Source organism: Chrysemys picta, chromosome 3 (assembly GCF_011386835.1).
Source record: "Chrysemys picta bellii isolate R12L10 chromosome 3, ASM1138683v2, whole genome shotgun sequence".
NCBI lineage: Eukaryota > Metazoa > Chordata > Testudines > Emydidae > Chrysemys > Chrysemys picta.
In genome coordinates, this window is record NC_088793.1 from 60,607,353 (window position 1) to 60,634,408 (window position 27,056).

Sequence of the window (27,056 nt, forward strand, 5' to 3'; positions counted from 1 at the left end):
TCCAGTTTGTTCGCAGGACTCAGACACCAACACTGTTATGAAATACCAGTGCCATGAACTGAAAAGCATTCTGGGTGTTATGCAAATATGCACATGAAGCATGCTGCTGTGTTTTAGACTCACATTAAAAATGACTTGTTTTGTTTGTACTTGTTAAACTGGAGCAGAGAGCATATAGGCCAGGTGTTCAACCCTGGTCATGTATTTCATTCAGTAATCAATTATAACAAAACAACAAGACTTGGAGGATGTGAAGCATGGTAATGTAAGATAAAATCCAAATATAAAGGTGTGAGGCTTGCATGATTCTGGTTTACAAAATACTCTACCACATGCACAAAGAATCCTTTCACTTGGTTCCCAGAGTGCAGATATCATGCAAATATGATCATTTTGCTAGGAATATCTTCCGTTTCTTTTTGAATGCGCTTCATTCAGCATCTTGAAGCTATGCAAGTGATTTATTAAAATGACCACATAGGAAAACAAGCTAATCATAGAATCATTGACTATCAGGGTTGGAAGGGACCTCAGGAGGCCATCTAGTTCAACCCCCTGCTCAAAGCAGGACCAATCCCCAACTAAATCATCCCAGCCAGGGCTTTGTCAAGCCTGAACTTAAAAACCTCTAAGGAAGGAGATTCCACCACCTCCCTAGGTAACCCATTCCAGTGCTTCACCACCTCCTAGTGAAAAAGTTTTCCCTAATATCCAACCTAAACCTTCCCCACTGCAACTTGAGACCATTACTCCTTGTTCTGTCATCTCAACTTCTGTACCCATGAAGCATCATAGCTAGTGTTTCACCTAATTCCCACATCTCTGCTTTCCAAGGGAATACTCGCTTTCCTTCAGATCCTGACAATTTCCATTTGCACTCAGAATCTGTGACTCACACAACTCTTTAATAGTTGCTACTTGCAACCATGCATGCAGGTCTGTCACTGAGTCTTGACACGCTAGCAGGAGAAGGATGATGGTGATCCATATAGTTCTTTCCTGTCATCCAGACAACCTGAGCAAATAAAATAAATCTCACAAACACGATTAGTTTCCTTTATACAATATCATCTGGTTTGTAGGATACCATCTCCAAATCTGTTTCTTAACTTAGTCAGTTGGGGCTAGGTATACATGAGGGCTAACTTTGTCCTGAATATTATAAAAGATCTTCTCAATCATTTTGGAGAGAGTGGGCTTTACTCCCAAATCCTTTAACTGCTGATTTTATTGACGCTTTTTTCTTTTCTAGTGTATGCTGCCACTAGGGCAGTGTCCTAATCTCTTCCCTCAATATTTTCATTTTCATAGGGCAACTAGAGCCTATCCCATTCAAAATCATATTCTTGCTAGTACCAGTCAACATTATTAAGGGAGCCTGGATAAGGAGAGGCAGAGATCTGTACATCCACAGACTGTAAAGTCATTATTTGTCCATGGAAAGCACAGACTTGTCTCCTTAAAGCGTCCTGTTCCCTTCTGCATTTTATGTAATCAATCATGATCCCTTGTTGTGCTTAATGCAATTCATCATGGGAGACCAAATTAGCATTTTTAAATTATTTGGCTTGCTTTTGTCAGCTGAGTTCTTGAACATTCTCTTCCCCTAACCAGCTCTAACACACCTGAAGTTGCCCCTTTAATCTCGCAAATTGTGAGCTAATGACACATTTAAACTGCCTGCATTTTCAAACTACAATTTTACTTAACCTTTTTCTCTGTTTCTAGCACAAACAAAATTAACAGTCTTGTTTTCATAGATCCAGGCAGTGAGTGGAATCCAGCACCATATTATTCTGTTCATGACAGAATACAAACTTTTTAACAAACTATTTGAGGGCTCTAGGATCATTAATATTATCAGTGGTTGGCATTTTAGCAAAAAGGTTTCATTTTCTTTTTCCCTTTGTGCCTAGGCTAATTGTCTTATCAATTAACTCTGAGCTGACCACAGTGGTTTTGGTTACATATTCAATAATTTGGCTCTGCTGGTCATTCTGCATGAGCTCAGGATTTTTTGTTTGTTTGTTTGTTTGTAACCATAGGTTTTTATAATAAGTGGGGTCATTTTAGCAAACAACTTTTTTAGAGGGCGGTGTGGGTAGAGTTGGTTTCCTGATAATGCCACGTATCATCTTTGTAATCCTAATGTGTGTGGGTGTACAAATCAGACTTGTTAGGTGGATGGGGCAAATGCGGCAATAACGCCCTTACAGTCCCTTAACTGCATCCTCAAATTCTTTGTGGCCTGATTGCACTCTCTATGATTGGGCATATTACTATGCTTTCTGTCTTCCCACAGCTTCATATTCTGCCTAAGTGCTGCTTTTAGTTCCTTATTCTTATGGCACAGTGCCTAATTTTCACCAAGAGCAGAAGTTAACTGTCTGCTAACTTGTTCCTCTCATACTGTTACTACCACTTGGCCATGAGCCACAACATCTTTAAGCTTCCCCTCTAACTCCTTTTTCCATGTTTTTAAACTGCCTGCAGGATTTTTTAACCATTCTCAACTTGTCCCTTAAACACAAGACTATTAAGTATAATTCTTCCATACAGCATCCCTTTTTATAAGGGTTTTGGTATTTTTTATTAGTAACAACATTACTCTTGAAGATCTTTTGAACTATGACCCAAAGTTCTTCTTTGGCTAAGACCTTTCTGTCAACCCCCCGCCCCCTCCGACCATAGATTGCTGAATATACTTTTCTCTTAGTTTTGTTACCCTCTTTTGAAGAATGGTTACAGTTAAAAAAACAAACTCTGCATACAAATGCTCTTTTTACGAGAATACTTGAGTTACTCTATAAAGGAACTTTCCTGTTTTTCCCAATACAGGAGCTTTTCTGTATTTTATTGCACTGAATAACTTCCTTTTATCTCTGTCCTTTAACAGTACAAAACATCAGCTTTAGCCTACATAGCTGTAAGTATCATTTAAGCAAATCCACATAAAGACAAGTTTAGCAAGCAATACTCATGTCAAGCAATGACGAACTTAGCATAAGTATTACCTTGGCCTGTCCAGAACCATTGACTATACATGATCCATGCTTTTGATATTTCCAACAATAGGAAATATTAAACAAAATGTTTTCAATTGAAATATTTTTATATTTCAACTTTTCATCCTGATTTGGGATGAAAAGAAATGCGTAAGTATTGGAATTATGATCTGTTACACTTTCATCCTAGCACAGCACTCTTTTTTATTAGAAGGACGCCTAGCACAATACTCTTTCTATTATACATTTATGGAAAAGAACATCTCAAATCTATGAGACAAAAGGCCAATACAATCACTAAGAAAAAGATATTTTTAAAAAATTGAAAGCATTTTCATTTTTAAATATACCTGACAACTGATACAGTACATTGGTTTAACTGAAATCTTAAGAAATTACAGGTACAATTAATCAGCACTGTAACTGTGATATTTTCCATGAAATATGGTTCGTAATACAGTTCTGTCCTATATAGGTTCTCATACCATTCTCATCACCATAGACTCTGAGCAACTTCCAGTAGTGGTGTGATGAATGGTTGGCTTTGTAAGGGCGACTGAAACAGGATAAACGGTATATGTTACCTCTATATTTTATTGACATTAAGTTTCCATTTTTATAACATTAAAATATTTACTTGCTGTCTATCAGGCTGCTAAATGAAGCCTGTAATATATATCTGAAATCTCTATTTTCTAAAGTTGGTGAAAACAAAGAAGAAGCCTGAATTTTTGTTAACACGAAGTCATTTTTTAAAATGGCAACATTTTTCTATTAAGAGACCTAAATGTCTGTGTAAGCGATCATAACAAGCACATTTGCAAAGCCACATTCATGGAACAAGTGCTGCATAACGGATAACCACACTGATCATATTGCGTCAGATCATTTTTATTAATGTCATTATAATGCTGTTAGATAACTGACTCTAACAATTTAGTCTTACAACTCAGGCATACGCTTGGCTGCTGTAATGGAAACCTTCTACCAGCATTTCAAAACAGCCTCGAAGAGCCAGAACAAATGGCACACTGTAAAATATTCCTTAAATGTAATGAGGCGATGGGTGCTTATAGAAGCCGTTGTTAAAATTCTGACACAAAACATAAAGGAGGGATGGGATGATTTCCCTGCTTTGGATGGCAAATGAGACTGCATGAGTCTTATCATAATATCTATTAGAAAAGCATCAGGGGGCCTACTATAGTGGCAGTTGAATCATTCCTCTCAGCAATAATTTATCTCTGCGGCTCACAAAACTATGTCTTTTAGTTTAGTTTAGTTTCTGCCTTTGAAAAGCCCCAGACTGTATCAAGGTAGATTTAAAAAACTGGGAGGATATCCCCAAACTTCCTTCCAGTTCCTCATCTCATACCCTGCTCATTGTAAATCCTAGACGTTGAACGCTGTGCCATACTATCAATATACCAAGTGTACTTTTCAGAAACAGAGTATAAGTGTTTCCAGGCAAATGCACTTAAGCATTAAGTGTGCTTGCCAAATGGTGCTGTCTCCCTCCTTCATTAGGATTATAAAAAAGTATTTGGTTTAAATGGGAAAACAAACAGAATCCCAAGTTCCACTCCCTTCCTCTGCATGACCACACACACACTGCTGGTATAGAATGTTTTTCAGAGGCTAAAGGAGAAAATTTTGTGGGACCCCATTATTAAAATGTCAGCACTTCACTGTCTCAAGTAGTCTGTTGCCCATAATCTGGTGCAAACAGTAGTAAGGTCTGTTTATTTTGCTATGTCTGGTGTTAAATCAACACAATTTTAACTGTTATTTGGGACCGACACTATTCAAACTTTTATGCATCCTTGCATATATCTATACGGCAATAAAACACCCACAGCTGGCTGGGGTCAGCAGACTTGGGCTTACAGGGCTCAATATGCAGGGCTATAAAACTGCCGAGTAGCGATACAGGCTCAGGCTGGAGCCCAGGCTCTGGAACTCTGCCAGGGGGGGAAGAGTCCGAAAGCCCAGGCTCCATCCTGAGCCCAAATGTCTACAGTGCCCAAGCCCAAGCCCTGTGAGCCCGAGTCAGGTGCGGGTGTTCTGTTGCGGTGTAGACGTACTCCTTTGGGCTCAGCAATTGTGAGCACAATTGAAAGATTCTTATTTTCAGGGCTATTAAAGCAACTTTCTTTTTTCTCCACAGTTCATTATCTGCCTGTACAGAGCACAAAAAGGAACGAGAGGTGGAGCTGTTCCAAACTTTCATTTCATAACCAGTCCATCTGGGCAATGTCTCTGCTTCATATATATATATACACACACACACACACACACACACACATACACTTCATAGAAAATGGCCAAAGTAACAACAGGCTTGTCATCTATGGGTACCAACAGGTAACCATAGTAACTATATGTAGGCTTCCTACCTGATCTCGAATTACTTGAAAACATCCTGGTAGTTTTATTACAATCTCAGATGATTGTCAAAACATACTTTCCTAGGGTAGGACACTTGTGGTCTTGGGGACTCTGTATCTTTCTCTCATATAAAGTCTTTGAGGAAAACATCTAAATCATACACAACTCCTTGTTCGGGCAAAACTTCATCCTTGATATGCAGAATGTTAGGGCCCGGTTATAAGACTAGGAGCCCTCTCTCCATCCTCTCAGCTGGCCTGGTTGCTATGCTGCCATTGCTCTGCACACACTTTGGTAGTTGTTTGCATTTGCTACTACCAGCAAAGCATGAGGAAAGAACCCTAGTTGAGATGCTCAGCAGTGTATAAACACATAAAAGACCATATGTGTTTACAATCTAAGCACAACACAAAGGCAAAACAGAGCTATAAAACTGGACATTAAATGTTGATGAAAGCAATAGAAATGACTAAAATTAAAATAGTTAAATTAAAATAAAGAAAATTGGGAGGCTTAAATGGTCTGATGATTTTTGGCTAGATAGAACATCAGCTCATTTTAAAAGATGGGCAATTTGTGCCAGGCTAGAAAATATGGTTCCACAATTGCTATTAAATTCTGATTAGAAATGGGTCATTCAAATAAATGTTTGTGATCTATACTCTATTAAACAAAAATGAAATATGCTGGTACATTTTTTGACAAAAACATTTAAATCTTTCTACACATTTTAGATGATTGACTGTTGGTCATAATACCTTCTGATTCACTATCTTTATATCATGTGTAGCATGTTGTTGTAGCCATGTCAGTCCTAGGGTATTAGAGAGAGAAGGTGGGGGATGTAATATCTTTTATTAGACCAACTTCTTTGGTGAGAGACAAGCTTTTGAGCTTACATCAATCATATTTTTATTCTCTGGACAGACTTAAAATCCCCCATAGATTTCCACCACAACTTCAGCAACCACTACTAGTCCAGTATCAGAGGGGTAGCCGTGTTAGTCTGAATCTGTAAAAAGCAACAGAGGGTCCTGTGGCACCTTTAAGACTAACAGAAGTATTGGGAGCATAAGCTTTCGTGGGTAAGAACCTCACTTCTTGCATCTGAAGAAGTGAGGTTCTTACCTACGAAAGCTTATGCTCCCAATACTTCTGTTAGTCTTACAGGTGCCACAGGACCCTCTGTTGCTCACTACTAGTCCATTAAACTCTCTCTAGAACACTCCCACACTAGCATCAACTTCCTGTACACCACGATCAGCTTCAACGATGGAACCCTACAGACAACTATATACAAGAAACCCACAGATCACCACTAATATTCACAACCAGTAACCACCCCAAAAACATCAAGAACCTTGGGATCTTTCTGGAGTTCTCTTTTGGACAAGCTCTGTTGCCAAATTGATGAAGAATGAATTAAAGGATTTTAGGCCAAGAAGGAGACTGGAACTTTTGTAAGTTCTTGAAAGGGAAATGGAGATGTGTGGTGGCCAAGGTGCTACACAGTCTGTTATGTCCCCATTTATTCATGTCCTCTCTAACCACTCCTAATCTTTTCAGTCTCCCCACATATGGAGGTCATTCCATGCCTTCCCTAATATCTGTTGACCTACTCCGGACTTTTTCTATTTCTGTTGTATTGTCTTTGAGATAGGGTGAACAAACCTGAACCCCGAATTCAAGCTGAAAACATCATCATGGATTTATATGATGACACTATAATATTTTCAGTTTTAAGAGTCTCTTCGGCTCACAAGCAAATTGCAATTTCCATCATTATTTGATTGTAGGTAATGATTTTTTTAATGATTATTTTACTTTTGAAATGACTGGTAACATTTCACTAGATATTTGATTCTTCATCTTCAGAATTTGAGCTGTGTTACTTATTTGTAATTGGTCATATAAGTCACGTGGTTTTTCATCTGTTTCCTGAATTGATGAGCATGCAAGCAGTTTTTGCATGAATACTTTGTGTGTGATCATCTAAAATTCAGCTTCCATCAATATAGGTACAGGTGACTTTTAAAATTCACTTGTCATGAATGCTTATGACAGTATAGATCAATCACTTACCTGTTTGCAGAAAGCATGCACAAAAGGAACATAAGGATTGGTAGAGCAAAGGTATTAAAAATATTATAGAGCATATTCATAGACAGGGTGCTGAATTCACTGAGTTCTTAATTTTAATTCTATCCTCTGTCCCTTTCTTAAAATAGCCTAGTATCTTTTGTAACATTCAACAATTTGACAGCCATTTTGGAACAGGAGTTGGTCCTCAGAAGTTGTGAAACTTTCCTGTTCTTAAAGGGCCTGATCCGCCACAGCCTCGCACTGTGTGTAATCATTTACACTTATGCAAATTGAGTGCAGAATGGCTGTAAATGCTACCATTTTAATTTAGAAATGTTTTGCCCTGCCTTTGCCCCACTACTGTCCACAGGTGTAAATGACTTCGCAATGTGCAAAGCAGTAGAGAACCAGGCCTACAGAAACTAGATATAGAAGACTTCATCTCAAACATGCTGAAATTCTACCTGACTTGAAACACATTTTTTCATTGTAATATTGCTCCTGCATGAATGTAATATGCAAAAATGAGGCTCATTCTTTTTGAAAATAGTAGATTTTTAATAGGGGGGAAACCTCCAAAACAAAACAAAAAGCAATCTGCAGCTGTTAATTTCTTATAAAAATAAACCAACCCTGAGCTATGTTTATTATAATTTTAAAGGATTTTTCCCCTTTATATCTCCTGTGCTGTGTCATTTTTCTCAGTCTCTCCTGTTAAAGCTGTTCCACTTTGTATGACCCACATAAATATTAATTAGAGCAGAGACTGGAATCTGGGTCTCCAGTTTAGTGCACTAACACTGGAGTATAGCATTGTTTTCTCTCTGCCCCCAGTGAATATTTAAGTCTTTTATACAAAATGGAACAGCTTCAACAGAGAGATTGAGAAAGTCCTGTCTCCAGAATACAGCATAGTCCAATGGCTAAAGTATTCACCTAGCAGTTGGGAGACCTAGTCACTGCTCTGCATCAGGAAGAGTTTGTATTTGAACCTAGGTTTCCTACATCCTGGATAACTGGCCTAACCATTGTGCTAGGGTAGGGGTTCCCAATCTTGGTTTGCAGCTTGTTCAGGGTGAGCCCCTGGTGGGCTGTGAGATGCTTTGTTTACCTGAGCGTCCGCAGGTATGGCTGCTCACAGCTCCCAGTGGTCGCAGTTCACCATTCCCAGCCAATGGGAGCTGCGGGAAGTGGCGCGGGCTGGGCCACCACTTTCCGCAGCTCCCATTGGCCGGGAACGGCGAACCACAGACACTGGGAGCTGCGAGCGGCCGTACCTGCAGATTCTCAGGTAAACAAAGCATCTTGCAGCCCGCCAGGGGCTTACCTTGAACAAGCTGAGAACCAAGTTTGGGAACCCCTGTGCTATGGGGTATGAGGTAGTCTACTGCCTCCTCCTTGGGTTTTGTGTGAGAAAGGGCTCACCTGGCTTAGGCACCCAACTCCAGGAGAGGGTTCACAGCTGTGAATTCTAAATGTAGGGAGGTGCCTCCCTCCAGCCTGGATTTAGATGCCTAACTCCCTTTGAGGGGAAGGTCTTAGGCCACTGCCCTCTCCTGAGCATTTTCTATTAGCTAGCTTAGATAGCTGCCCACTGAGCTTGCTAGCTTTTGTGAATCCCCATGCAACCTTTGGCACCCAGCCTATCAGGGAAATCCGCAGGTGGGCCAGGACAGTTTGTTTACCTGAAGCATCTGCAGGTTTGGCCAATCGCAGCTCCCACTGGCCGCGGTTTACCGTTCCAGGCCAATGGGAGCTGCAGGAAGCGTTGGCCAGCACATCCCTCAGCCTGCGCCGCTTCTCGCAGCCCTCATTGGCCGGGAACAGTGAACCGCAGCCAGTGGGAGCTGTGATCAGCTGAACCTGCGGACACTGCAGGTAAACAAACCGTCCCAGCCTGCCAGCACATTTCCCTGATGCTGCATGCCAAAAGTTGCCGATCCCTGGTATAGGGAGACTGTGTGCCTAACTTGGGGCTGTGGATTCCGCTAGGTGGAAGGATACCTGAATCTAAGTCCCCATTGTGGATCTAGCCCTAAAGATAATGGTAACCATGTAAGTTCCTAGATGGTGACAGAAAATACAATTTCTTGTGTTTATATTTCAGACCTGGCCAGTAAATTCCAAAATTCATTTACATGTAGCCAAATAATCTTCACCATTCTAACTTTTTTTTAAATGATGATGATGATTTGAGGCCCTGTCCCACAATGTGCTGAGTGTTTGCAGAGAAGTAACTAAATGCCCTCAGTTCCCATCGGCCTGGGTCAGCTATACCTATAAAGCACTAACTATATGCTCTATATAACAGAGCTGGTCTGTTATGTATTCCGTTCCAATTTCAATAATTTACTTTTAGAGAAACTACATCCATCTGTGATAGGTAATTTAAATGTTAGCTCAATGATCTCATGTATAGCTCCAAGGAGTATAAATATCTGAACTTGGCATAGCTATCTGAACCTTTACAAAATGAGCTTTGCTAACTTGGCCCTATGTTTGGCAGAAATAAGGACAATATGAAGGAGAGACGTAGGAGGCTTCAGTCCTACATCTTGTTCATGCCACAAGAGACAAGTAGTTCAAGCTGAAAAACCTAGAGATACTTGTCAAAAGCTTTTTATAAGCGACTTCCACATTGTTAAAAATATCCATGGGGCCCCCGTACACATCATGGAAAGTGTTGCCTTACAACATATTATAAACAAGGGCATGTTTGCAATCACACTGCAAGATGATTTTACAAAAGCTGCTTTATATCACAACATATTATTTAGATTGGATGATGTGACCTGTTGGAAATGCTAAAGCTGCCAGTTAAAATACATTTCTCCTGCTATGTAGTCAGAGCCTTGCATTTATATTCTGTCTTCTGCGCTCATATCTCTGATTTCCAGAAAGCTCATGAAACTAAGGCCTGCCAGGAGGAAGACAGAGAAGACAAAGAAAAAAGGTTGCTATTAGTGTTGCTATTAGTGTCTAATTGAAACTGTTTGTTTTAGCCCCACTGATTCCTAGAAAATAATCTTTATCATGTCAAATGTATATTTATCAGCCTTGCAGCAGATGCTTAACTTTTGAGCTCAGTGACCTGATTGTGTTGTTTTTCAGCTTTTGGGACTAGGACTTATTTTAATTCCATTTTAAGGGGGAAATCTTCTGTAACGTTGATTATGAAATTTACACTTCTTGAAACCACTGATCTAAGAGAACCAACAAGAGCTCTATGATGTTATGAGTTTGTAGTACCATTTTAAAAGTGGCAAAGCCTCTTACTATTATGAGTAGCCCACATCAGTGGAAAGTTTGAATGTTTGTGGGCAGCTTAAATGTAACCAGTCTGTACTTGTGATTAGCATCAGGGTACATCTAATTCATAGTTACGTTCTTTGCCATGAGAGCATAGAAACAACGTACGAGCTATTTATCAGACAAAAAGAAATTTCAGATGGGCTACTTGAGGAATTTCAATGAGAGCATTAGGCTAATGCCTTGAAGGTGTTCATTTATTATGTCTATTTGTGCAGAGGTCAAGGCCTTTGTTAATCAAAGTGAAAACCAAGGTCAACTGACCATTCATATAATTTAAGAACAGTTCAGCCCAGTATTATAATTGGTTATACTAGCTACAAAATATCATTTTCATTTATAAGAATCAACACATCTGCCTCTATTGTTTCCATACTTAACCATCTGCAAATCTTTAATTTTTATTCCTTGAATTGTACATTACTGTATGAACATAATAATAACGAAGACAATATGTTACAGTGTCATTAATGCTTTAGGTTTTCCTGAACTCAAATTCATTAATATCATTAGGGTTCCAGATAAGCTCAAATATTCTAAACCTATGAAATCTGAGTATGTTTAGAATTTTTTTGTAGCCTTTGCTTCAATCTCATTGATAATAATCTTAAGAAGTCCATTTTCTACTCTATACAAATGAACTGTATCTGAACTTGACTCTTCTTCCCATCTACCAAGCCCTCCCCTTCCTCCAATTCCAGTAAGCATTCTGATCTCATTACACTGCTCAGCCCCTGCTCTGACCCCTGTAAGCAATTAAGAGCCCTTATCATAAAAGGTAACAGACTGACCACAGTGGAGTTTGCAGTGTTGTTGCAGCTGTTTTGGTCCCGGGATATTAGAAAGACAAGGTGGCCGAGGTAATGCCTTTTATTGGACCAAATTGTGTTGGTGAGAGAGATAAGCTTTCGAGCTTACACAGAGCTCTTCTTCAGGTCTGGGAAATGTACTCAGGCCTTGGCTACACTTGCAGCTGTACAGCGCTGTGAGGTAAACCTGTCTTCGTGGAGCTGAGTAGGGAAAAGCGCTGCAGTCTGTCCACACTGACAGCTGCCAGCGCAGTGGTGTGGCCACACTTGTAACATTTGCAGCTGTGTTGGGAGCGGTGCATTATGGGCAGCTATCCCAGCATTCATGTGGCTGCAACGTGCTTTTCAAAACGGGGGGGGGTGGATTGTGACAGGGAGTGTGGGGGGAGAAAGAGTGCTTTTTGGAGCATGTCAGCTCTCTATTTTGCAAGTTCCGAACTCCCGGCCCCCTGCTCATTCATTCACTCACTCGAAGCAAACTGCAATCTGTTTGCTTTTCTCTGTGGTACAAGCTTTGAAACCGGCAGTTCCGTATTCCTGCAGCCGGTCACAACAATGGAGAGGATTGGCCACTTGACAAGGTGATTAGTACAGCCCTGCAAACGTTTACACTCACACCCGTGAGTTGTAGCCACTCCACTGCAGCTGTTATTCCTCTCGGACATGTGGAGTACCTGCAGCGATGTACCCAGGGAGATACAGCGCTGTAAGTGCCCTGCCAGTGTGGAACGGGAGTTAGTTACAGCGCTGGGGGAGGCTTTACAGTGCTGTAACTTGCAAGTGTAGCCAAGGCCTCAGAGTGTCACAGCTAAATACAAGGTGGAATAGATTGTAAGTAGTTAACACATAGCTCAAGGGACCATTCAAGGTGAAGTGGCCCATTAACACTCCTCCAGTTATAGGGTGGAAAGGAAGGGAGGTTAAGTACTTATGCTAAACAATCTGTTCCACCTTGTATTTAGCTGTGACACTCTGTGTACTTTTCCCAGGCCTGAAGAAGAGCTCTGTGTAAGCTCAAAAGCTTGTCTCTCTCACCAACACAATTTGGTCCAGTAAAACTTAGGGCATGTCTACACTTGCTATTTAAAGTGCAAAATGTCCCTTTTTTGCACAAAAAAAGTGGGAGTGTCTACACTTGTTAATGACTTTTTGCGGTGAAACTCAGAAGTTTCACCGCGAAAAGAAAACCACCTTCACGAGAGGCATACAGTTCTTTCCGCTGTTCTTTTTGCATTGTTGTGAAAGTGAAGACACATTCTTCCTGTGTAAACACCGTTTGGCCTCTGGAGGATATCCCACAGTTCCAAAAGTGACCACTCTGGCCAACACCTTCGCTGCTCTGATGCCAGGTAAACGGATGTCCGCCCATCCCCCTGTTAAGCCCCGGGAAGTTTGAAACTCCCTTTCCTGTTGTGCGTGCTCATCTCCCCAAGTGACCATGGCTTCTCCATGTAGCAAATGATCCCCTGCTTGGAGCAGTGCCGAGCTACTGGACCTGATCAGTGTTTGGGGAGAGGAAGCTGTGCAGTGCCAGCTGTGTTCCAGCCGTAAGAATTTCAAAACCTACGAGCAGATTGCACGCAACTTGCAGGAAAAGGGACATACCAGGGACACACTGCAGTGCAGTGCAGTGAAGGAGCTGAGGAACGCATACCACAAGGTGAGGGAAGCAAACTATTGGTCTGGTGCTGCGCCCCAAAGCTGCCGTTTTTTACAGTGAGTTGGATGCAATCCTTAGTGGTGACCTCACCTCCATTGCAAAGAGCCTAATGGATACTTCTTCATGTCTGGAGGCAGTAGAAAGTTGCCCTCGCCAGGAGGGGGAGGTCATAGATGAAGAGGAGGAGGCCGAGGAAGCTGTGGAGCCCGTTGCTGCGTGCACTCAGGACCCCTTGTCCACTCTGGAGGTGTGTAGCCAGTGTGAGCGGCCACTGTCTGCTGAGGCAGAAGCAGAAGAGCAGAACTCTGGTAAGTTGCTTTGCTTTGGCAATGCATAAATCAGATTGAGGGCACAGAAAAGTACTACGGTGGCTGTGTTTGTGTATTGGGCTTGTGTACAAGCCCTCCCTTCATGCTTGCCCTTTTCCAAATGGGTGCATGCAATAAACCCTCTAACCCTGCGTTCCTTCACCATTGCTGGGTTCTTATGCACCAGGGGTGCTTGACTTTTGTCACCAAGACAGTGATTTCTTATCAGTGGTGTATTTCAATATACACAGTGATTCCTGTATGTATGTTTCACAGTAATATGTTGCTTTTGTCTCCCCAGAAATGACTGTGGAAGACCCACCCCCCCACTGTAGCAGACCATCTGCGATGCATAAGAAAGTGGCCAAGATGCACTAGGGCAGACATGTTTCATGAGGCGATTCTGCACTCCCAAGCAGAGACACACGATAAAAATAAATGGAGAGAAACTATGACAAAGTGGAAATAGGAAGAGAACCGAGACTGAAAAGAAAATAATGCTTTCCGTAGGGAAGCCACGGAGAGGCTAATCAACATTCTGGAGCATCAGACAGATCTGTTGCATTCTCCCATTACACCGCAGAATGACCTGATTCGTGCCCGCCCCCCATTGCAGCAAGTGCAGAATTCTTTCCAACTTACTCCACAAACTCCCACTGCACATTCTTATAGGCTCGCTGCAATTTTTTTCATTCCTCAACAATCCACACCCACAGCTTGTCAAACTACAGCTGGAATTATAGACAGCTGTGAGGTATACATGCCCCCCACCCAGTTCACCACCATCACTCAGGATTGATATATGTGCATGTGGTATTTTCTCTGTTTAAAAAAAAAAAGCACAATTTTTTCAAAAAGAAGCAAGCTTTGTTTGTGTGTTCACATTGTGATGCTGTTCCCCATAATGCTTTATGGGAATAGGACCTAACTGGAATATGTTTTGTGCTGCCTGTGCCATGTAACATATCTCTGTAAAAGTTATGGTCTACTATATCTATTCATCCTATTTGTACACATATATCATTTTATACTTGAGGTTAAGAATATTGGCTGTATACTTGCTTGATTTCTAAGTAAGCTTTGTGAGGCATTTGGTCAGCTTCTTTAGGAAGGAATTTGCAAGGTTAAGTACCCGGTCAGGAAGCACTTGGGGAACAATGCATCTTGGAATGCTCCAATCCACATAAGACGTCTTCCTGGAGATATACAAGATACCATGTGGACAATGGCTTCTGCCTGTAAAGACTGTGAATCATGCATGGACATGTGACTTGCCCAGGTGACTCCAGAACTCCATCTTGGAACTGGACTTTGCATAGGAGTGAGGAGGAGTCTCCACCCACAAGAGAAAGGCGATTTAAACCCCTGGGAGACCCCTCCATTTTGTCTTCAGCTGGCTAAAGAGAGAGCATCTTCACCCCCCAGGATACTTGGAAGAAACTGGAACAAAGGGGTGTGAGTGATTGCTGGACCCAGGCTAAAAGGAGATTAGTCTGTCAAAGGGAGCATTCTGGAACTGGTGAGGATCTTATCTGTATTCAGTTTGATTAGACATAGATTTGCGCATTTTATTTTATTTTGCTTGGTGACTTACTTTGTTTTGTCTGTTACTACTTGGAACCACTTAAATCCTACTTTATGTATTTAATAAAATCACTTTTTACTTATTAATTAACTCAGAGTATGTATTAATACCTGGGGGAGCAAACAACTGTGCATATCGCTCTATAGAGGGTGAACAATTTATGAGTTTACCCTGTATAAGCTTTATACAGGGTAAAATGGATTTATTTGGGTTTAGACCCCATTGGGAATTGGGCATCTGAGTGTTGAAGACAGGAACACTTCTGTGAGCTGCTTTCAGTGAAGCCTGCAGCTTTGGGGCAAGTAATTCAGACCCTGGGTCTTTGTTGGAGCAGACGGGTGTGTCTGGTTCAGCAAAACAGGGTACTGCGGTCCTGAGCTGGCAGGGAAAGCAGGAGCAGAGGTAGTCTTGGCACATCGGATGGCAGCTCCCAAGGGGGTTTCTGTGATCCAACCTGTCACACACATTTCTGTACATGTCATCACAACTACAAGTCAACTAGCACTTCATCTTCACTAAAATTACATACAGAACCACCATGTAGCACAGCACATGCTGTTAACATTTCCTTTCCCAAGCACAGCAGCAAAGTTTAATGATTTTCATTTTCAAACTTTTCCCTCAAAGCATCCCAGATCCTAACTGCCACACGTTGTGCCCCTCTAATAGCCCTCGTATCTGGCTGCTGAAACTCAGAAGCCAGGTGTTCGGCCTCCACACTCCAAGTGTGAGTAAACCTTTCACCCTTCTTCTCACAAATGTTATGTAAAGTACTGCACACCACAATAACCATGGGAATATTTTCCTCACTTATTTCCAGTCTACTGTACAAACATCTCCAGTGCGCTTTCAAATGGCCAAATGCATATTTGACAGCCATTTTGCACCTTCTCAGCCTGTTGTTGAAACGTTCCTTACTGACATCTAGGTTTCCAGTGTATGGCTTCATGAGCCATGGCATCAGTGGGTAAGCTGGGTCTCCCAGGATCACAATGGGCATTTCCACTTCCCCGACAGTGATCCGCTGGTCTGGAAAGAAAGTCCCCACTTGCAGCTTTCTGCACAGTTCAGTGTTTCTAAAGATGCGTGCATCATGCATCTTCCTGGACCATCCAGCGTTAATATCAGTGAAATACCCATGGTGATCCACTAGTGCCTGCAAAACCATGGAGAAGTACCCCTTACGATTTATATACTTGGTGCCAAGGTGGGCTGGGGCAACAATAGGTATGTGTGTACCATTTATCTCCCCATCATAGTTAGGGAAGCCCATTTCTGCAAAGCTATCCAAAATGTCACGCATGTTACCAAGAGTCATTGCGCAGTAGGATGTGATTAATGGCCTTGCACACTTGAGTTACCACAGCACCAACAGTTGATCTCCCCACTCCAAACTGGTTCACAATTGACCGGTAGCTGTCTGGAGTCGCCAGCTTCCACAATGTGATTGCCACACACTTCTCTACAGTGAGTGCTGCTCTCAGTCTGGTGTCCCTGCGACACAGGTCTGGGGAAAGCTCAGCACACAGTCTCATGAAGGTGGCTCTCCACATCCGAAAGTTTTGAAGCCACGGGCTGTTATCCCAGACATGCATAACGATATGATCCCACCACTCTGAGTTAGTTTCTCTAGTCCCAAAACACCGTTCCACAGTGCTCAGCTCCTCAGTTAATGCCAAAAGCAATCACATGTTACTTATTTCCATTTCAGGCAGCTCATCAGGCATCTAACTGCAGTTCTCTTTGCAAGTTTAAGAACAGCTGCACTGCCACGCATGATGTGCACGTGACAGCTACTAGGGTAGTGGACAGCAGTGCAGGATCCATTCCTGCTTGTAGATGTGGTGGGAAAGCAGCCAGACAGCAGGTTTTTTAAAAAAAAATACCACGAAAGAAACAAGGAAGTAATGGGGTTGCTGGAACATGAAGCAGTGCATCACAGGGCACTGAGCAGGGACCCAGAATGCCTTCTGCTCACCCCCTACCCCCTTCCCACAAGACCTATTGAGAGAGCTGCACTGTGGGATAGCTGCCGTAGAGCGTTGCTCTCATCGGCGATGGAAGTGCTACTAATGTAAACATTCTCTGACACCTGAGGAATTAAATGAGTACACAAACCAGTGCTTTATTTTCATCAGTTCACTCTAAGCAAGGTCTGACTGTGTTCTCCCCTGACAGCTAGCTGGGAGGGGGAGAGACTTCAGGAGAAAGCTGTATTTACATGAACACATCTACTCTGCCAAGATATCCAGCAGATAGAGTGGTGTTGCTCAAAGTGATCAATTCTGGCTGTTGCTGGGTTACAAATCACTTTAGTACTGAATGCAGAGGTGGTGAAATGTTGTTATCAATGTTGTTGTCTTTATTGCATTAATAAAGAGGAGCAGAACTGTGCTTAACCTGTCCCAAATGAGGGAGTCACCCTGAGCTGAAAGGACCCTGTTAAGCCAGGGGCTTGAATGCTAGACCCCTGTGAAAGTAAGAGGGGTGGGACAGGTGTTCCAGCCAGGAAATGTGGACTCTCCCTAAGGGTTCCCAGTCTGGCTTAACCTGTTCCTCCCCACTGTTCAAAGATGGAGCTAAATAGGCTCTATTAGGAGCCTTTGTTGTTTTAAGTGCTTAAATGAGAGCTGAAATCACTTATGGTAGGACAGTGTTTCTGCCCAGCGTGTTAAAAGCTGAAAATCGCTAAGAGCTGACAATCGCTAAGAGACTGACCTGCAGAGGTCACAGCAGAGAGGCAGGTGGCAGCAGAAGGTAACTTACAGTTGATTGGTGGAGCAGTGAGCAGTCAGCCAGCAGCAGCAATGAGCAGTCATCTGGCTGGATGACAAACAAGCAGCCAGTGGGAGCGGCGAGCAGGCAGCTGGCGGGAGCGGCTGGTGGGAGCAGAATGTTGGCTGGCAGGGCAGCCAGGTAGTGAAGAACAGCAGCTACCAGGGTGGACAGGTGGCCAGCAGATAGGAACAGTGGCTGGCGAGGCAGCCAGCCAGAGCAAGGGCTCAGATATTGGAGCAAGCAAGGTGCCTTCTTCCCCAGATGTGAGGTGAACTCGCACGGATGCACCTCTGAACCCTGGATCCTCTCTGACCAAGGACAACCACAGTGAGTGGGGTATGGTGAGGGAGCAGAGAGGGGCACAGAAAAAGAACTTTTGATTGTAAAACTGAAGAACGTGAGACAGAAGGCACTGCCCCAGGCACGCTGGGGTGGGCGTCCTGCTCACAGTTTTATGATTATGAATCCTGCTTGTGGCATTTTCTCTAATTAATGTCGGGTGACTTCCCTCCTTTCATTAACATTTCTTTTCTACACTCAGACTCTGTGCTTGAGAGGGGGAAGTATGGCCTCTCAGAGGCACCAGGGGTGGTGTGTAATTTTACCAGGTTACTGGGTGGGGACTCAAGCCGGTTCTGTGTTGTATTGTTGTAAAGGAACCCTTAGATATTGAACCCGGCCCTGGTTGCTGCCGGCTCCACCTGGCAGAAGGGTTACATACCAGATTACGGTCAGGGAGTTAGCAAACATTGAGAGCTGTGAGATAGGGCATATGTTCAGGAAAGCAATTTATTGATGATGAGGGATTGTGCCTCCTATTTCCCAGTTACTCTGTATCTCTGTGTTAGAGTGCTTAGTTTACCACAGAGATTTTGCTGTGTCAAAGTGGACTTCAATGATCCATGCCCTTAGGTTCTGTAACACATTTACACCACTCTTGTGCATACACAGTAATGCATGGAGGGGGGGAAATGATGAAAAGACTTTATAGCTCAACTGGAGGTGTGGAATCTGCACTTTGCCCCCCTTCCCCTAGTACATGGGGCTGGCATGGGTGCAAAGTGTACAGGGTCAAAAAAGGGAGTGGAAGACTGGGGATTCATGAAGGACTCTCTGGTTCCTCAAAAAGAACAGGAGTACTTGTGGCACCTTAGAGAGCTCTGTAGGCCATTCCCAGTCGTGCTGAGGGACTCCTCACTGCCCTGCATCCACCTCACTTATCCCTTGTCCCTACTAGCCATGGCAACATGGCAGGACCCGTAGATACATTTGCTCCCTCCTGCTGCACTGTCTCCATGGAGTCAAGGCATCTAGTGCTCAGTGGGAATTAATGCTGCCTCAGGCACATTAACTCTCCACTGAGTTAACTTTATACTGTAGCAGTTCTGGGGGAACATGGTGTTTACTGTGGTTTCACTCCAAATTCCTGGTGCCAATCATTTTTATATTTAGCAGGGTGACAGCCACAGCTTGTCATATAGCCACCTTCCTCTGCAGATCTCAGACTTTGGTTTGGTCCATTTCTATTACACTGCTGAAATACAACTCCCATCAGCCCCTCACTATCATTATTTTATCTGCTCATGGTGTATGGCTTGTTGGAATTTATTTAGCTACCATGTGGGAGAGTCTAAAATACAGAGTCTACTTTTTATAGTTTTGCCCCATTGGGGCAAAAAACGATTGAGAGTTTTATCTTATCTATCTAATCAGAACCAAGTTTTACAGTGTCTTTCCTCTTACCTTATCTTTTATGATTTATTATAGGCATAATTATATCATTTCCCTATCTTTCCCTTTAAATGTATGAAACATAAACCTGGGAACATATAGATAGCCTATAAAAGTATGCATACTGTAATACCAAAATCATTCTGCAATGGGGAATAATTGGCAATTATATTTATGGTCCATGGTTGGGTATTCTGAAGCTAGTGAATATTTTCTCCCTTCTCAGTATCTCTGTTCTTTTCCTCCTTCTTTCTCTCTATTCCCTCCCTGCTTTGCATTCTCCCATACCTGAGTGCCAGGAGTTGAAACAACTGGTCTAGGCCCACTGCTGACTCTGAGTGTGGTTGAAGCAGTGGAAGAGGTGGGGGTAAGGGAAGACTGAGGAGGTTTCAGTAGTAGGAGGAGAGACCACTAAGGCTGGGCAGGCTGTCACTGAGTATGCTGTCACCATTGAGGCTGGGACCAGTATCAAGAAACAGGAGGAGCTCTGGGATGCAGTGGGCCTTTCTTTCCTGTGTCCATTTAGCCTTTGGCTGCTGCCTGAGCTTTTCCTTATTCAGGCCTTATTTCTATTAAGTGAGCAGGTGGAGAAAGCGTGTGGCTGAAAATACGAAAAAGGTCAAATCCCGCTCTCAAGTCTTGTGTCTGAGACTTCTGTTTCACAGCAATTGTCCTAACCTTTGCAGGTTACAATACTGTAAGCATAGTGATTTAGGCCATTACTGTACAGTCTATAGTAAAGCGTACTTTTGACTGCTGCGCTTCAAGCATTTATCCAGTATAGGATGGTCCTTTTACAGGTCTTGAACCCAGACTTTCTAATTAGGCTCTGCAATTAGGATCTTTTGATCACCGAGATAATTGAGAGTCTCAAACTGCTTTCTTTCAAAATCATGACAGAGAGCTGTTTACACTGGCCACACAGACACCTACAGAATGCCATGGGTTTTCTATCAAATACAGTCCAATAGCAGCAAAAAGTGTTCAGTGCAAAGAATAAATACATATTTCTGACTGACCTTCCTTATGCTTTACATTTATGTCTGCCATCAAAATTTACTGCTATGGCTAAGCAAAACCTAAAATAAGTAGAAATGTATTTGCAAAAATTCCACAGATTTCAGGAAAATCCCTGTGGATTTAGATCAAAATTTGTCACAGATTTCTATTGTTCCTGGATACCAAGTCATGTCATATAAGATCTTCATGTCATATCACATTACAGATTTATTTTTGATGTCATGCTGTAGAGCCCAGGTTAAGTCTAATTATTTGGCACCAAGCAGGGTTTGTTTAGTGGCAGGACAGAGCAGTGAACACGTTACACAGTGTTTAATCATGAATGATGTGACATTAAGGAATATTTCCAGACAAAATAAGGACTCAAAACCATATTCAAAACAAAGGATAACAGTAAAATACATAAGGGATGGTCAGTCCATTGTACAGGCAAGTATTTAAGACAAATCCTTCTCTACAGTGTTTGTCAAATGCTTTGTGGTTCTTCCCACACCAAATTCAAAGCCCTTTTCCTGACCTTTGAGGCATGACACAGCTCTCCCCGACTCCCCCTGTCTACAGTTCATGTCTCCTCTTGGACCCTCTGCTTCATTAATTCCTGATATTATCAAGACACTGTTTGCATCCATTGCACATAAGCATTTTCAGGCTTTCTCCCAAACTCCCCCCACTGCCTGGAATATCTTCTATGATCCCGTGTGTCATACAACTTCTTTTGCCTTCCTTCAACTTTCCCCTCAAAATGCACTACTTTCAACAGCGACAGTCCCTCCATCAGTGACCCACACTCCCATGCCAGCCTCATGACAATCTAAATCAATCTAAATAAAACACATAAAACTAAAAAGACAGAAAAAATGAAATATTATATCTATCCCTTGTGAATACTAGCAACCCCATAGACACATTCTTTGTAAACCTTCCTCCCTTGGGTTCCCTGTTTTCTCTGTCTGCATTGTATCATAGATCCTGAGCTATTCAGGACAAAGATCAGGAGTCAGATTCTCAGGTGCTGTAAATTAGCATAGCTCCAGTGATATTAATACTATTATGTTGATTTATAACAACTGAGGAACTGACCCCACATCTTCATTTTCTCTTTAAAGAGCCTTGCACACATGTGACACTATATTCAAATGTTAAATAACAACTAATAATGATTCATAATTACAGAAGGAAACTCAGAATTGTTGTACATTCCACACAGCTTAACAGAAAGAATGTTTGAAAGAAAATGTCTTAACTCCTTAGAAAATAATCTTTAACAAATAAACTAAGGAAGCAAGCATGTCATTTTTTTCCTGAAGGACTTGGGATTTTTAATCTTAGAGAGGAAAATGTTCTGATTGGTAGAGCTAAGTAATGGCTTCGTAGCTAAGAATTCACCCTCTTTTCCTGTTAGCACATAATCTGCATGATTTTTTTTCAATTTTCCTGATTTTGTTACTTGAGCCTATTTGTGGATGTACTTGTGCAGTTCATCGTGAGCATTGGATATTCAGAATTAAAGCTGTGTTGCTTAGTTTTGATTGTCCACATAAGTCAAACAATATAGTTTCTCTTCCCTGATTGAAGATGTGTAGCTCCTGGAATCAGGTGATAAATATATTTATACACTCAAAATTAACTTTCTGCAAATATTCTTTAATAGTCACTTAAAATGTACAGTCTCCATGAACAAATCTTGCCAGAATATTCATGTGCTAGAATCGGGGGCCAAAGTAAAGAAGAGCACGAAGGAGTGCTGCTTCTCTGGGCCCAGGTAAGCAGTACTATCCCCATAACTCTCACTTCTCCATGGCTGGCACAATGAGAGCTCCCACTTCTGGTTTCAATCTGCTTTGACCAGGGAACAGAATATTCCCAGAAAGTGAACAGCCAAAGTGAGTCTGTCTTTTTTTAATCTGAATAAATATTTCTTGAAATATCTTGAAGTATTTGCTCAACTCTATCAGATCGTCTAGTGCATCTTAGTGCCAGTTCAGGACTATCCTGTACAATTGTGCACGATACTCAGCTGGTATAAATGGGTGTAGTTCCATCGGCTTCAACAGGGCTCTGTTGCTGCACACAAGATGAGGATCTGGCCTAGTGCATTTGTTAGAACATTGTTGAGACTAGTTTGAAATGTTAAAGAAGAGACTGTTCCATGCCTAATATATCTAATTAACAAGATGTTTATCCTGATATTCAGCCTACATTTTCCCTTTCTTATTTTCATCCTAGTTCTGATAGTTATACCCTCTTAGAAGGATCACAGAATCATAGAAAATTAGGGTTGAAAGAGACCTCAGGAGGTCATCTAGTCCAACCCTCTGCTCAAAGCAGGACCAACCCCAACTAAATCATCCCAGCTAGGGCTTTGCCTTAAAAACCTCTAAGGATGGAGATTCCACCACCTCCCTAGGTAACCCATTCCAGTGCTTCACCACCCTCCTAGTGAAATAGTTTTTCGTAATATCCATCCTAGCTTTTCGTAATATCCACTGCAACTTGAGATCATTGCTCCTTGTTCTGTCATCTGCCACCACTGAGAACAGCCAAGCTCCATCCTCTTCGGAATGCCGCTTCAGGTAGTTGAAGGCTGCTATCAAATCCCGCCTCACTCTTCTCTTCTGCAGACTAAATAAGCCTAGTTTTCTCCACCCCTCCTCATAAGACATGTGCCCCAGCCCTCTTTGTCCCACCCTAAATAATTTCTCTCTATTCTTAGTGCTTACACATTTCATATATTAGTCTTATCTTATTCCCTAGCTGTCACTTATCCAAGGTGTACACACAGAGTTCTTTTAATCTTTCTTTTTAAGTCATTCCCTCCAGCCGCCTAATTATTTTTGTTTTTTTATGGTGCTCTTCTCTGAACTCCCGCCAATATATCTTTCTGGTAATGAAGTATTCAAAACTGAACACAATATCCTAGATGAAGATGCATCAGAGCCAGGGTAGCCTGAAAATGTTTATGGGAGAAGCAGATAAATGGCATACTGAGGATGATATCACAGGTACAGCAGAGTGGTGTGTGTGTGAGGGGATGAATGAGGCAGATATAATTTTTTTTCCACAGTTATTTTTTAAACAGCATTATTTTCACATGGGTGATAAGGGGGTGCAGCTCCCTTTAATGTTTTGCAGAGAGATGGTTAATCTTCTTTTCCTAAGCAGGGAACAAAATCCAGGAGTCTTCTGTCACTGCGGAGATTGCCAGGGAGCTGAGCAGACTGAGGAATGTAGCAGGGTTCAACTAAATTGAATATTCGTTTGAAAGGTCATAGGTCCAAGTCCTTCTTCAATTGAAGTAAGTGGCAAAACTTCCATTTACTTAAGTGGAACACAGATCATGCCCTATATGAGCAGTGAGTTGTTGACGCTCTGTATTTCTCATTGGGTTAGACTATTCTTTGGCCACCTTGAGACAAGGGAGAGAAAATATAAATTAAAGCCTGCCTGTCAGAAGAGTGGTTTCCTTTATTTAAGTACACCTCTACCCCGATATAACGCGACCCAATATAACATGAATTCGGATATAACACGGTAAAGCAGCGCTCCGGGGGGGGGGGGTCAGGACTGCGCACTCCAGTGGATCAAAGCAAGTTCGATATAACGTGGTTTCACCTATAACGCGGTAAGATTTTTTGGCTCCCGAGGTCAGCGTTATATCAGGGTAGAGATGTAATGACCTTTTTCCTTCACCCTCTTCCCCTAAACTTCTGGGCTGTTTTTGCTTTACCTGAGATTGGTTTCACAGGTCTTTCATGGGATGTTTAACAATAATAATAGGGAAGGCTTGTGTTGATACCCCTTTTTAAAAATGGGTTTCTTTTAAAATATTGTTCTCTGCAGTACGTGTTTGCAGGATTTGCACGGCAAGATGCCACACGTTAGATTTTTTCTGCCACTGTAGTTCAAATGATTTTCCTTGGGCCGGCTGTGTTTTGGTTTTTTTCCTTCATGCCTCCAGGAGAAAAGGTAATAAACTTGTTTATGATGGACACGCTGTTCTTCTAAATAACACGTGTTTTCCTGTGGAAGTGCAGCCGAGATTTGAGTCTGTGTATTTATAGCTGAAAGTCTCTGCAAGTCTGTAGCAGATTCACCCTTTCATCTGAAATGAACATAGGGTGTCTACTTGTTTAAAGCAACATCATCTGTCATGTATGCACAAGACAGAAGAGAAGAAATTAATTAGGAATGATGTGTGTACTATGCATCTTTCTTAATTTGGTAACGTGGTTTTTAAAATGGCTTGGAAAGTGGGGTTAGAGAGTGATCGCACACTGGCAGCCAGGGGAAATACAAATACAGGAGTTAAAATTCTGTTGTTTCTCATAAAAAAATCTTTCATCTGAGACTCATTCCTTAATATATAATATAAACCACCCTAACACTTAAAAAACATTAAAAATATCTACCTTGTCATCTTAATATTTAGTGCTACTGTTGCATCGAATTATAGAAACAATTCTGCAACCCTTACTCATTTTGAGTAGCACTTACTGATGAAAGTAGTCACATCATCTCCACCTCTTCTTTGCTCTTCTACTATCTTGAGGGCAATTTGCTCCACCAAGGTTGTATGAAGGGAGCAGCTCCTGCACACAGGGACTTAATTCTACAGGGCTTGCAAGGTGGTGGAAGTGGAAAGAATAATGGATATTCATAGACTAAGGCCAGAACGGATGGTGATGCCAATCTAATCAGAGCTCCTGCATATCATAGGCAATAGAATTTCACCAAGTGGTTCCTGCATCAAGCCCATATCTTCTGGGTGAGTTAAAGCTTAACTTTTAGAAAGACATGCAATCTTGATTTACAGATTTCAAACAAACAAGCAAGCAATCAAGCACACGGTTGAAGATTCGGTTTGAAAAGTGTGAATTGGGAGTGCTTTGTTCCAGGTGGGCCTTGAGTGGGCCTGACTGGTATGTAAGGGCAGTCAGCAGCGAACCAGCTGAGCGGCGAACAGCAGAGGCTAACAGGGGGAGTTTGCCTGGGGAGAGCTCACTGCGGCTTTCATCTGCAGGTTTCTCTGAGTAGTTCCTGCGAAAGCTAAGGAAGCTCTTAAGAGGAAGGTGATATGGAAGGTGAGCGATCAGCTGTTGTAACCTGCACAGGTTGTGCCATGTTTGTCTTTCTTCCACAGGACAGAAGCGACTTTGTCTGTACAAAGTGCAAGCTAGTCTCCATATTGGAAGAGAAGGTTCGAGGTCTGGAGAAACGAGTATCGACTCTGCGTTGCATAAGGGAAAATGAAGATTTCCTGGACAGACGTCAGGAGATGCTTCTACGGCCACAATGTTCTGAAGATTCAGAGCAGGCGCAGCAGGGACAGAAGGATGGTGAAGAAGTTTGGCAGCATGTGACCTCCAGAAGGAGAAAGAGGAGCGTCCATGTACCAGCAATGGAGATACAGGTGAGCAATCGGTTCCATGTTCTCTCTACAGGTACTAATGTGGAGAGTGGACCAGATGACCCATCTGAGGGAAGGGAGCAGAAGGAGACTCCACCAATTGGAAGGTATGAGATGCACTGTCCTAGGGATGGGGGTTCCATGACCACCACTCCCAAGAGGAGGAGGGTGGTGGTAGTCAGGGACTCCCTCCTCAGGGGGACTGAGTCATCTATTTGCCACCCCGACCGGGAAAACCGAGAGGTCTGCTGCTTGCCAGGAGCTAGGATACACGATGTGATGGAGAGACTGCCGAGACTCATCAAGCCCTCGGATTGCTACCCCTTCCTGCTTCTCCACGTGGGCACCAATGATGCTGCCAAGAATGACCTTGAGCAGATCACTCAGACTACGTGGCTCTGGGAAGAAGGATAAAGGAGTTTGAGGTGCAAGTGGTGTTCTCATCCATCCTCCCTGTGCAAGGAAAAGGCCTGGGTAGAGACCGTCGAATCGTGGAAGTCAACGAATGGCTACGCAGGTGGTGTCAGAGAGAAGGCTTTGGATTCTTCGACCATGGGACGGTGTTCCAAGAAGGAGGAGTGCTAGGCAGAGACGGGCTCCACCTAACAAAGAGAGGAAGAGCATCTTCGCAAGAAGGCTGGCTAACCTAGTGAGGAGGGCTTTAAACTAGGTTCACCGGGGGAAGGAGACCAAAGCCCTGAGGTAAGTGGGGAAATGGGATCCTGGGAGGAAGCACAAGCAGGAGAGCACAAGAGGGGAGGACTCCTGTCTCATACTGAGAAAGAGGGACGATCGATGAGTTATCTAAAGTGCCTATACACAAATGCAAGAAGCCTGGGAAACAAGCAGGGAGAACTGGAAATCCTGGCACAGTCAGGGAACTATGATGCGATTGGAATAACAGAGACTTGGTGGGATAACTCACATGACTGGAGTACTGTCATGGATGGATATAAACTGTTCAGGAAGGACAG